This window comes from Pinus tabuliformis, chromosome 7, assembly GCF_031772625.1.
Source record: "Pinus tabuliformis cultivar Carrire ecotype Pingquan chromosome 7, CPIR1, whole genome shotgun sequence".
In the NCBI taxonomy this organism is placed as follows: Eukaryota; Viridiplantae; Streptophyta; class Pinopsida; order Pinales; family Pinaceae; genus Pinus; species Pinus tabuliformis.
Genome location: NC_142293.1, coordinates 1,472,375,282 through 1,472,387,414, shown reverse-complemented (window position 1 = coordinate 1,472,387,414; position 12,133 = coordinate 1,472,375,282). Strand labels below are relative to the sequence as shown.

The 12,133-nt window shown below is 38.8% G+C and overlaps 1 pseudogene; it reads right to left on the bottom strand.

Moving 5' to 3' along the window:
- Window positions 1-11,296: 11,296 nt before the first annotated feature.
- LOC149253360 (polygalacturonate 4-alpha-galacturonosyltransferase pseudogene) lies at window positions 11,297-12,133 on the bottom strand (annotated as a pseudogene).

Here is a 12,133-nt window from a genome sequence, read left to right as displayed (position 1 = left end):
TTATTTTATACTTTTTCGGGCTTGAGGGACACAAATTTACGAAAAAGTTCAACTTGGAGTTTTCTTAAGTTTTTCAGACTCTCTAAAATTGAAAAACGCCAAGTTTCTCCTATACTGGGCTCGTTAAACATTTCACAGTAAAGGACCTGTTCAATTACAAACAAGAACGAACCATTCCTTCCTAGGGTTCGAATCAAAACTGGGTTGGACTCATCCGAAGGATGAGCTTATAATCAAGCATATGTTATCCTCCTCAAGCTTGTTAAAAATAGAGAGGTACTTGCCAGAAATGGTGGGGGAAAAGAGAGAAGAATGAGCCTATTTGTTACCTTTTGTCTCAGAAGAAACTTTATTACCACTCTTGGACACGACACTTTTCATTCACCTGGGTTGGGAAATCCTTTACCTCACAGTTGATCAAACCACTTTTGAAAGTCTTCAACCGGGTTCCAGGGATTAACTTTGAGTTATTTAGCACCAAACCATCTGTCGTGTCGTTATGTGTCCAAGAGGTCTGCAAACAAAACTTTCATCTGCAAAATACTTGTCATCCATTTGACCATCCCTAAGTCAGTCCTTACAGCAACATTTCTTCAACTTGAACAATGATTTCGTGTTGTGGGCTTGCCTGCAACGGGTCACTTTCTATCAACATCAGCACATTATCTAGAGAGATGACTTAGAAATCGTCGGTGCCTTGAAGTCTGCATGCATCAATGGCAGGTTTCTCGCCTTTGGCGTCAGTTTACATCATTGACTTTCGATCGAAGGATTCCGTGAAATGTTCGACATCAACTCATTCATTCACATCTCATGGATTGTACTGGGTACTTTGAGAACCATTGACATTACTGGTGGTCTCTCTCACGCTTGTTAACAGTTCACATCATCGACTGGTAATCAAGTGGTTTCTACCATGTTCGACATCGACTCATTTATTCGCATGGCTAGAATCGTACCAATTCGAGAAGTAGGAATGAAGACCCTGGATCAAATCTTTACCATCCAGGCTGCGAGGAGTTTTGTATTCATTATCTAAGTAGACTAATCATAAACAGATGGCTGCGCCCATACTGTGTCTACAAAAGTCTATGATTATGATGTACTGCAAAATTATTTCTGTATCAGAGTAGTTAGTCTGTTAGTTAAAATTTTAAATCTGAGTATGGGAATGCCTACCTCAGTGATGATATAATCTTATACATGTATTTTGTGTTGAAAATTGCAGGTTCTGACCAGGTTCTCCACGAGATAATCCTCGAAATGATAAAGCGCTTCACCCTTCCTAGATAATACAAAACCCTAATCTATTCCAGGCTTCGCACTTTAGGGGGCAATCTGTTACACTAAAAAATGTCACCATGGCTATTTACAGTTGGTATGGCTCTATCAACAGTCATACTACCCTCTTAAGCAAGTCTTATGCCTCTGCTATTCATGTCAAACTCCAAGAAAGAGAGAAAGTCTTTATAAATATGTTTATCTCTGGGTACGCAGGTTCTCTCAAACCTTGCTTGCGGGTACGCACCTATTGTTCGTGAGATCTGCGTCCAAGGACGCTCTGTATCTAAAGGGGCAGGTGCGTCCCTATGAAAAGGTTAAAATGCGCAAGTTTTATCTTCAAAAACTTACTTGTGGTCATTTCTAGAGCATTCTAGAAGGTTGTTCGACGTGTATTGAGCGCCTCCGGATGGTTCATGCACTCCTACCAAAGAGGAACTTATCCCATCAATAAGGGAGTGATCCCATCCAAAGAGGGGACTATCCCATTGATGGTGGACCTGATTAACTTCCTCTTGAGCATTATAAATACAGGCATTGGGCCAGAAGGAGGAAGGTTGAAAGCTATAGATTTCTAAGGGTAAATGCTGCAGGAATTAGGACTCCCATTTAGAAGCTTGTGAGGAGAGATTGTCATCTTTACTTGTTCTATTTGGAAGTGGGTGAGCTTTGTCAAAGTAGAGGAAGACTCTTGTGGACCCTGGAAGGAGCTTGCACAACAGGCTCAGGTTGTAATGGTTCCTTTTGATTACCTTTAATGCAAATTGGTCCATTCTTCTCAATAGCTTGTTGTCAATGGGTTATTTCATGTACTCCTTGGTCTATGTGTTGAATATGCTTTGTTTTATGTTATAATCAGGTGCTATTTAATTGTTTGACTGTTGGTGATTGCAGGTTTCCGTTTTGGAGAAAGGGAGGAGCTCATCCGGATCAACAAAGCTGGGACTTCTACAACAGCGTTTGGACAGAGGTAAGAACGAAACACTTGATTTCTCATATCATAATGTATGTTTAGAGAAGGATAGCTCCAGTTTGTTTTGTTTGTCATTAGAATGTCTTAGACTTCTAGGAAGGTCAGCTGTGTCCGCACCCTTGACTGATTCCGTGTGACAATAGGAGGAATGATAGGGGACACTTTCTAGATGAGTTTAAGAAAGAAAAGCAACCTACTTTTGTTGGAGATGTGAAGAAGATAGAAGATGCAAAGGCTTGGATACTTGGGATGAAAAATTATTTGAGTTGCATGAGTACACAGATAACATGCAGGCAAAAATAGATATCTTCAGATTAAAAGATAAAGCAAACATTTGGTGGGAAGATGTTAAGTAGGTTAGAGACATCAAGACGGATGGCTTGAGTTGTCAAGAGTTCAAGAGGATATTTAGGAAGAAGTAATTGTCAGAGAGGTACTACAATAGTAAGGCCAAGGAATTATATGAGCTAAAGATGGAGTCAATGACAGATGAAGAGTACACTACCGACTTTTTGGAGCTATTAAGGTATGTACCATATATTACTGATGAGAAGGCTAAAGTTCAACAATTTGTTAGTTGTTTTCCATTAGTATTTAGAGATCAGAGTGAGTATGATGAGCCTTGGTCACTTGAGGAAGTCATTGGGAAATTGAAGCATTTCTATGAATAGTCAAAGTGAAAGAATCAATCCCATAAAGAATGGAAAGGGAAGGAAAAAGCTAAAGGTAAATGGAAGCCTAAGAGAACAAGGCCTCAAAATGTAGATGGGAAAGAAAATATGGCACCACAAAAGAAGTTTAATGCAGCTAGATAGGGGCATTGGTCACAACAGTAGCAACATAGAGGTGAGGGAACTAGTTACTAGGAGTGTTGGACATGTGGAGAGGAGCACCTTAGGAGATATTGTCCACAACATCAAGGTGGTAGGCCTAAGATATACAATGCACATGAGGTACAGGCTGTTGGGGATGTAGGGTAAAACATTCCTCGTTTTTATGCGGCAATGGACAACAAATAGGAAGAACACCAGGTATTTATCATTGAGATGGAAGGTATTATTTGTGATAAAGTTATTTCTATTTTGATTTACCTTGGATCTAATTATAGCTATGTGTCCTAACTTCGTGGATAAGTGTGGTTCGATTAAGGAATTGCATGCAGAGTCTTGGTTAGTATAGTTGGCTACAAGTACAAAGAAGCAAGTTCATCATTGGGTAAGAGCTTGTACATTTTATTTGAATGGTATGCCTACTGCAACACATCTAAATGTATTCCCATTTGCATCATACAATATGTTTTTGGGCATGGATTTTTTGTATCTTCATAGAACCAAGGTAGAATTTTATGACAGAGATATTGAGTGTGTTGATGAAAATGGGGAACCAAGAGTCTTGTAGGGTAAGAAGAAAGCCTCATCAGTTAGGATGGTGAAAACTATGCAAGAAAAGCATAGCTGTAAGAAAGAGTGTATGTTGTTTGAATACACTTTTCTAGTGACAAGGGTAAGGAGGTGGAGGATGCAAATGTGTTAAGCAAGTACCCAATTTTGCAGCAGTTTCATGATGTATTTCCTGAGGACATCACAAAGTTTCCACCTCACAGGGAGGTATAATTTTCTATTGAGTTAGTTCCATGTGTATCTGCAACATTGAAAGCACCTTACAAGATGAGCACACATGAGTTGGATGAGTTAAAGTTGGAGTTGAAGGAAATGTTGGACAAGGGATACATTAGGCCAAGTGTATCACCTTGGGGTGCACCGATATTGTTCGTGAAAAAGAAAGATGGTACTCTCAGATTATGCATTGACTACATGCAGTTGAATAAAGTGACCATCAAGAATAGGTATCCTTTACCGAGGATTGATGATTTTTTTGATCAGTTGAAGGGAGCAGCAGTGTTCTCAAAGATTTATTTGAGATTTGAATACCATCAAGTATGCATCAATGAGGAGGATATTTACAATATTGTGTTCAAGACCAAGTATGGGCATTATGAGTTTGTTGTAGTTCCATTTATCTTAACTAATGCTCCAACTACATTTATGTGTTTGATGAATAATGTGTTGCATCCGTATTTGGATAAGTTTGTTATTGTGTTCATCGATAACATATTGATATATTCTAAGATCAACAAGTGTAGTTTCTTTCAAAATGAGGTACACTACTTGGGACACGTTGTCTCAAAGGAAGGAATTGTAGTAGATCCAAAGAATATAAGAGCCATCATGGAGTGTGTAGCTGCTAGGAGTGTCGATGAGGTGATACCTTTCATGGGTTTGGTAGGCTACTATAGGAGGTTCATCAAGAATTTATCACAATTTCTTATACTATTACATCATTGCAGAGGAAAGGTAAGAAGTTTGAATGGACAGAGGATTGTGAGGCTATCTTTGAGAAACTTAAGAAGTTATTGACACATGCACTAATGCTACAATTGTAGATCTAGAAAAAGAGTTTGTAGTATGCATAGATGCTTGCAAGAGAGGGCTTGGTGGCAGTGTTGAGGTTGTTGAGGGAGCATCAGTTATATTCTAAGATCAACAAGTGCAGTTTCTTTCAAAATGAGGTACACTACTTGGGACACGTTGTCTCCAAGGAAGGAATTGTAGTAGATCCAAAGAATATAAGAGCCATCATGGAGTGGGTAGTTGCTAGGAGTGTCGATGAGGTGATATCTTTCATGGGTTTGGCAGACTACTATAGGAGGTTCATCAAGAATTTATCACAGAATTCTTATACTATTACATCATTGCAGAGGAAAGGTAAGAAGTTGGAATGGACAGAGGATTGTGAGGCTAGCTTTCATAAACTTAAGAAGTTATTGACACATGCACTAGTGCTACAAATTGTAGATCTAGAAAAAGAGTTTGTAGTATGCATAGATGCTTGCAAGGGAGGACTTGGTGGCGTCCTTATGCCAGATGGACAGGTGGTATGATATGAGTCATGAAAGCCAAATGAGCACGAGAAGAGCTAATCGACACATGATCTTGAGTTAGCATCTATTATACGTGCATTGAAGATGTGGAGGCACTATCTTCTTGGTAGGAGGTTTGTACTGATGAGTGATGATATTGGATTGAGGTATTTGTTTGACTAGCTAAATCTAAATGCTAGGCAGGCTAGATGGTTTCCCATGATAAGTGAGTTTGATTTTGAGATAAGGTACATCATAAGGTGGAATATGCTCTTAGCAGGTGGGTACAAGTAAATCACTTGGCAGGTCTGAGCTCCTATTGGACAGACTTACAGGATAGGATCTTGCAGGCAGGTTAGTGGGATGTCAGGTATATGGAGATTGTGCACAGGTTGCAGTACGATGATGGTACACGTACATGTGGTAGTACAGGTACACATATAGGTCATAGTACAGGTATAGGTACAGATGGAGGTGCATGTACATGAACAGGTACAATTACAAGTGTAGGTGAACAGGGTGTGGATTATTTTCTTACAACAGATGGACTGGTCAGATTCAAAGATGTGATGTATGTGTCGGATAAAAGTGAGCTCAAGAAGGTTATTTGAGGGATTTTCATGCGAAACCATATTCAAGTCACCCAGGATATCAGAAGCCATTGGTTGCAGTAAAGAAATTTTATTATTGGTCAAATTTGAAGAAGGATGTATCAGATTTTTTGGCTAGGTGTTTTGATTGTCAGCAAGTAAAGGTAGAGTGTAAACATCTAGGTGGAATGCTACAACCGATCGTGATTCCAGAGTGGAAATGGGAGGTCATTTCCATGGACTTCATCATAGGGATTTTGAAGACAGTGAGACAACAGGATTCAATCATGGTTGTTGTGGACAGATTGATGAAGATTGAACACTTCATTCCAATGAAGTCTACATTCTCAACTAGTAATGTGGGACAAGTATTCATCAAAGATGTGGTCAAATTGAATGGTGTTCTAAAGAAGATTATATTAGATAGGGATGCGAAGTCCAATTCCAAGTTTTGGAAGGATTTATTTGCATGTTTGGGCATAGAGTTGGCCTTCAATACAACTTATCATTTGTAGATAGATGGACATATAGAGAGTGTCAACAAGATATTGGAGGACATGTTGAGGATGCATGTGATGCATCAACAACATAAGTGGGAAGAACATCTCCCCTTGGTAGGGTTCGCATACAACAATAGTTATTAGGAGTCATTGAGGATGAGTCCCTTTGAGGCATTGTATGGGCGGAGTTGCAATACTCCCATCATTTGGAGTGATATGGTTAACAAGGTATTAATCGGACTAGATATGTTGGAAGACATGGATCAAGAAGAACCTAAAGGCAGCATAGGATAGGCAGAAGAGTTATGCATATAGAAACATGTTGTTCAAGAAGTTCTAGCTTTGGGAACAAGTATACTTGCACATCAAATTGAAGAAGAGCTCCTTGAAAATTGGATCATGTGCCGAGTTGGCACCACAGTTTTTTGGACCCTTCAGTATAATTGAGAGGATTGGGTTAGTAGCCTATCGAACTGAACTACCTCCAATAGTGAAATTCCATGATTTTTTCCATGTATAATTTCTTAAGAAGTATGTTAAGGATGTTGATCATGTGATTTACAGGTCTATATTGTAGAGGGAACCAGATGGAGAATTCCAGTCGAAGCCTCAGTGTATATTGCAAAAAAAGGTTCTCATGCTTTGAAATCGAGCAATTGAGCAAGTTAAAGTGAAATGAAAGCACTTTGGGCTCGATTAAGCTACATGGGAGTTGGCAGATCAGATGTCGGCTATGTATCCTTCCTTTTTTTCCAGTTGAGGCAAACTGTCTTGAGATGGTGTTTTGGTATATGCTTTGATGTGGTGCTTTGGTACATGTTTTAAAATGGTGTTTTGGTATATTCTTTAATATGATGTCTTGGTATATGTTTTGGTGATATTGTTATATGTACATATGTATATGGATGTAAATACTACCATGAGTTATGTTATAAAGCTCCACTAAGCGGTATGGGTGTCATGCCATTATGATTATGTTGTCATGATACTATGCTATCATGTGGTTATGTTATCATGTTGCTATGGTGTCATGTGGGTTGGTACTTAGCAGGGTGACCATTGTAAATATTGCATCGAGCTATGTTATAAATATCCATGAGAAGTATGTCTTCTTTCCAATAGTTTGCTGAGATATATGTGTGATTGAACACCGAGGAAGGTATCCCCCAAGGGGGAGGGTTCTGTAACAACCCTTGTGAAAATTCCATGTAATAAAAGTTAAAAATAATAATAATGGTTGATGGGACACTTATGCCGAGCTGAATGTTGGGAAAAATCCTAGTGATGGGGATCACTTGTGATCGTTTATGGCTAAAGAAATTGGAAAAGGAAAAGACTAAGGCTCTGGAAAGGAAAAATTGCCTTTTTGGCACATTTATGTATGAAAATAATGAAAATTATGAGAAAAAGGAGGTGAAAGGTCATAGGTTGCATGTGAGGAGGAAAATGAAGAAAATAAAGGCCTCATTGATTAAAAATCTTCTGATTATCAGTTGGTAACTGTTTGTCAGTTTAGATTTGGAGCTTTTCATCATTTTGTCTCTCTCTCTCACTCTTGGACACATAGTTTTCTTGGAGCATTTGGTATTGGAGAAAGAAAGACAAAGAAGGCACGAGGAAGCAAAGATAAACCAGGGAAAGGAAGGATCAAGAATCTACAGTTGGCTTCATTGCAGATATCGACTTGCAAGTGTATTTTCCTTGCTAGATTTGGCATGCATGGGATTTCATGTGGTTCTTTTATATCATGGCATGGGGTTTTCCAGGTGTGATAGTGTTCTTCAGCCTAGCCTTGCCATTTTATGATAGCCTTGATGAGATGGGTTCTCATACTTTAGTTTATGTGGGTTGAACTAATGGATTCAAATTTAAGTGGGGTGGATCTGCGAAATGAAAAACACATGGCCTAGTAGTCCCTGAACTAGACTGTGGATCATATAAAGCCAATGGCCTAGTAACCCCTAAAGTAGACTGTGGGTTGCGGTAAAGCCAAGATTGTGTGCCTCGATGGGCCTAGGAATCCTTTCCAGTTGTTATCACAAAATCACTACTGAGGGCTGCAACCAAGCAAGATTTCATGTAACTCTTTCAACCTAACTTTAGATCAAAGATTAGCCTCTTTGATCAGAGAGGGCTCTCTCACAAACTCTTGATAAAAATCCTTCACTACAACAGATGGCTAACTCTTTATTCATTCATGAAAGCGAAAGTTGGTTGGAAACATATCAAACTGGTTCTTATTGGGCTATGGAGTCTCATATACTAAGTAAACAAGAAAAACATAGTCATCTCATGGAAGTCAAGGCTCTTTGCATTACATGTCAAATATACTTCATCAAAACCACAGCTTGCCAAACACACAGGAAGTCAGAGCATAAGATTATGAATTCTGAGTGATTGTGTTACAACAAGGCTATAAAAGAACATAAAATATAAAACACCATCATTATATTTGAACACAATAATCCATCGAGAATCTTGAGAAGAAATCAACACTGTTTTACTATTACTGTCACAAGTCTTACAATGGCCCAAAACAACTCTGTTTTTGTATAAAATGTCCAACCCTTTCTACATCCTAATCTGATCCCTTTATAGGCAAACAAACTTATCCACCTCGAGCTTCCTCCTCCAGCATGAGGGGAGCCTCGAAGGTGGCTATTCACTATCCCTATCTAGTGCATAACTAATTTATTAATTACATAATGGCTAAACTGAAATTACAAATGGTTTTCATTTAATCAAAATCCAAAATCTTTGCTCCTCGTAGCATGATGCTTTTCTGGCTCTTGACATATGTCCTTTTGCTGGTTGGGTTGAGATGGCTGAGCTACAGATACAATGAATACTGACTTTGGATGCTTGAAAGCGCTGATGGCTCATTAATTGACCAAAAGATGTGCTCCTATTTTAACGGTCTCTGTCTCCCATTTTCCTTCATCATTTAAATACCACGCTCCAAACTCTTTAAACCTTTAATGACAACGCATAATCACCATATGCCATATGATCTGGATGCTTCGTGGATCAAACAGGTGTATCAACCGAAAATTCTGGTAACCCTACCAATACCCTAGTAGCTCGGTCATAAAGTGCCTTAAAGATTCGAATCCAAAGAAGTGTGCTTTTATCCTTTAATTACCAGGTTTCCACGTCCATGATGTGCTGGCCATTATTCCACGTGCCTGTGTGATGGCAAAATATTTCAAAAAAGATTTGACGCTTGGTTAATCCTAATTGACCAACTGAACTGTAACATGCAGCTACAGCAGTTTCGTAGCGCGCTACGAAACTGCTGTGTAATCACAAAAACACAGTCTTCTAATGACCACCTGATTAGATAAACCTATCTCTGTTGTCTTCAAGATATTTTTTTTGCTTTCTTTCTGTTGGTTATGACATTCTTTGAGGTGAGGAATACCAGAACAGCTGGAGCCATCTTTTAAAACCTCATCTAGAAACCTTAATCATACAGAAAGTTCACAGACTTCATTTTCCATGAGTCGGTAATGTTCATCAAGCCAACCTCGAATTAGCTCCTCTTCACTTTCAGCAATAATCTCCCGGATACTAAACTTAACAGCATCAGCCTTTAGCAATCCCCTATTTGAATGCTTAGATCTTTATGCTTGAGAAGGTTAATGATTGTTTTTCTTTAGCAGCCATAACTAGTTCCAGGCCTTGGAGCATATCATCAACGACATCCTCTATTGCACATAATTGTAACCAGTCTTCATTTCCGGAATGTACTGATAAGCATTTGTAAATGACTCATTTAACAACCGGAATGATATTTGTTCAATCTCCTTGGGCTTTGGATTCCCCTTCCTGAATGTTCTTTTAAAGGTCTATAAGATGCATTCATCTCTGCAATTATATGTCCAATATGATGGTAACAGCCTCTTGAGAATAATACATCTGCATAACAATGCTGTGAGTATCAACAAAATCCTTTGAATACCTGCCATCCACAATGCAACTTAGAAAACTGGACTTCCCCTGCTTCTGGTATTTTTAGTTTGACAGAGTCATCATGTTGATATGTGATGTCAACAGAGTCTGATGGGTCTAATCTCAAAGGAGATGTAGGAAGAGGTTGAGTAATTGGATCTGGAACCTTGACTTCATGTTTTTCACACCAAATGACAATCAGACCTTTGCTACAGTGAGGCCGCTTCAATGACCTTTTATCCACATTTGTAGATGAACATTTTGTATTACCTCTGCAATCGGATAGAACAGTACAAATACCACAGTTTCCACTCGTCCCCAAACTCATTTCACTAATTCTTTTGACAGGGCGGTCATTTTCGGCATCTGAAGAAATACATATGAATCTCCCTGATCTAAACTTATTTTAACTCACTTTCTTCTTGAGCATTGCTCATTGACCAATGAAACACCCTTCTTAACCTTCTAATCAACAGTTGGGAAACAACTTTATCTCTGCAATACTATGAAAAATGCAAACTTCTGTCAGGAACTGTAAACGGTCATTTAATGAGGACAAATTCGAAAAATCTCCTGAAAATGTATTTGTCGTGCCTCCTCTGCAATTTCCTTTAATTCCTTTCTGATTTCATTATGTCAGTGTAGTATCTCGTCCTTTTTCAAACCAATAGTCCTTCATAAACGCACTTCCTCCCTGTCAACCGGAATGCGGTTATTGGTGTTATCAAAAACTATCTCCACGAATGCTGACAATACTTGATGACCCGCACCTTCATGTAACAATGCTTGCCTATCTTCAGCATGGAGGTTGTGGAATAAGTCACTGAGAACAAACCGTATTGCATGGAAAAAATTTGTCTTTCCTGACCCATTGGCACCAACCACACAATTATGCTTGGGGCTGAATGGCTCTGTCGCAACCTGCTCCTTGTAACTGCGGCAGCAACTTTTGCTCTCTGTCATCGACCAACAAATGAATACATACAGATATCCTAAACTCCATGGACATATGTATAGAAACAGAAAACGGACCAAAGTGAATAGGTATATAAATGCACTTCCTCCGACAAGTACTGGCATAGCAAATGATAACCATTTAACTGATATTGCATTGTTGTAAATATGGATGATCAAATTTTACATATTTTGTCCAGTAAGACCTATATTTGCTCATTGCTATCTCTAACCAAGGCTTCATGTTTCCATTATAGTGACAAACAGCTGAATTTTCAATATCTGAAAACTCGACACTTGGGTTGTATCCTAGGCCCAATACGTGCCAGGAACTATTCAGAGGGAAGGTCAAGTTGTAAAATGTAATCAAACCGGGTGGCGGTGTTCCAAGCTTCCACAATACCCTGTCCTCATTCATGCTTTGCCACTTGTGGTAAATGCCAGTTATATCACGTTTCTTCCATTCTTTCAAGTAAAAAACATTCATCTCATATGCCCAACCACAAGCGTTCGGATCAAAGTTCTGGGCTATGTGAGGATTAGAAAAGTTCAGATATTTGTCAAAGCGATGGAAACTCTCACCACATGTTTCAACTGCACCATTTACTTTTCCTTGGAGGTTGACAGACCAGAGTGCAGTCAAATCTTTCTGTACCACGATATCATCATCCAAAAAGAGGATCCTGTCCAGTTTAGGGTAAACTTGTGGTAAATAAAAGCGAAGATGATTTAGCATAGACAAGTATTTTGGATTTCGATACTTCAAATTGGAAAAACCCGCTGCTAGAGTAGTTGGATGATCTGCCTTAAAATAATATTCTTTCATTGCTACAGATTCAAGCTGCCTTAGAACTGGACAATAGGAAGAATTTAGCCATTTGAAATCATCAACATTTTCAACATGTATTGTAGCTTTGCTTGGAGGATTTTCTAAAAACCACATCTTCATAGCCCCAAAATTCAA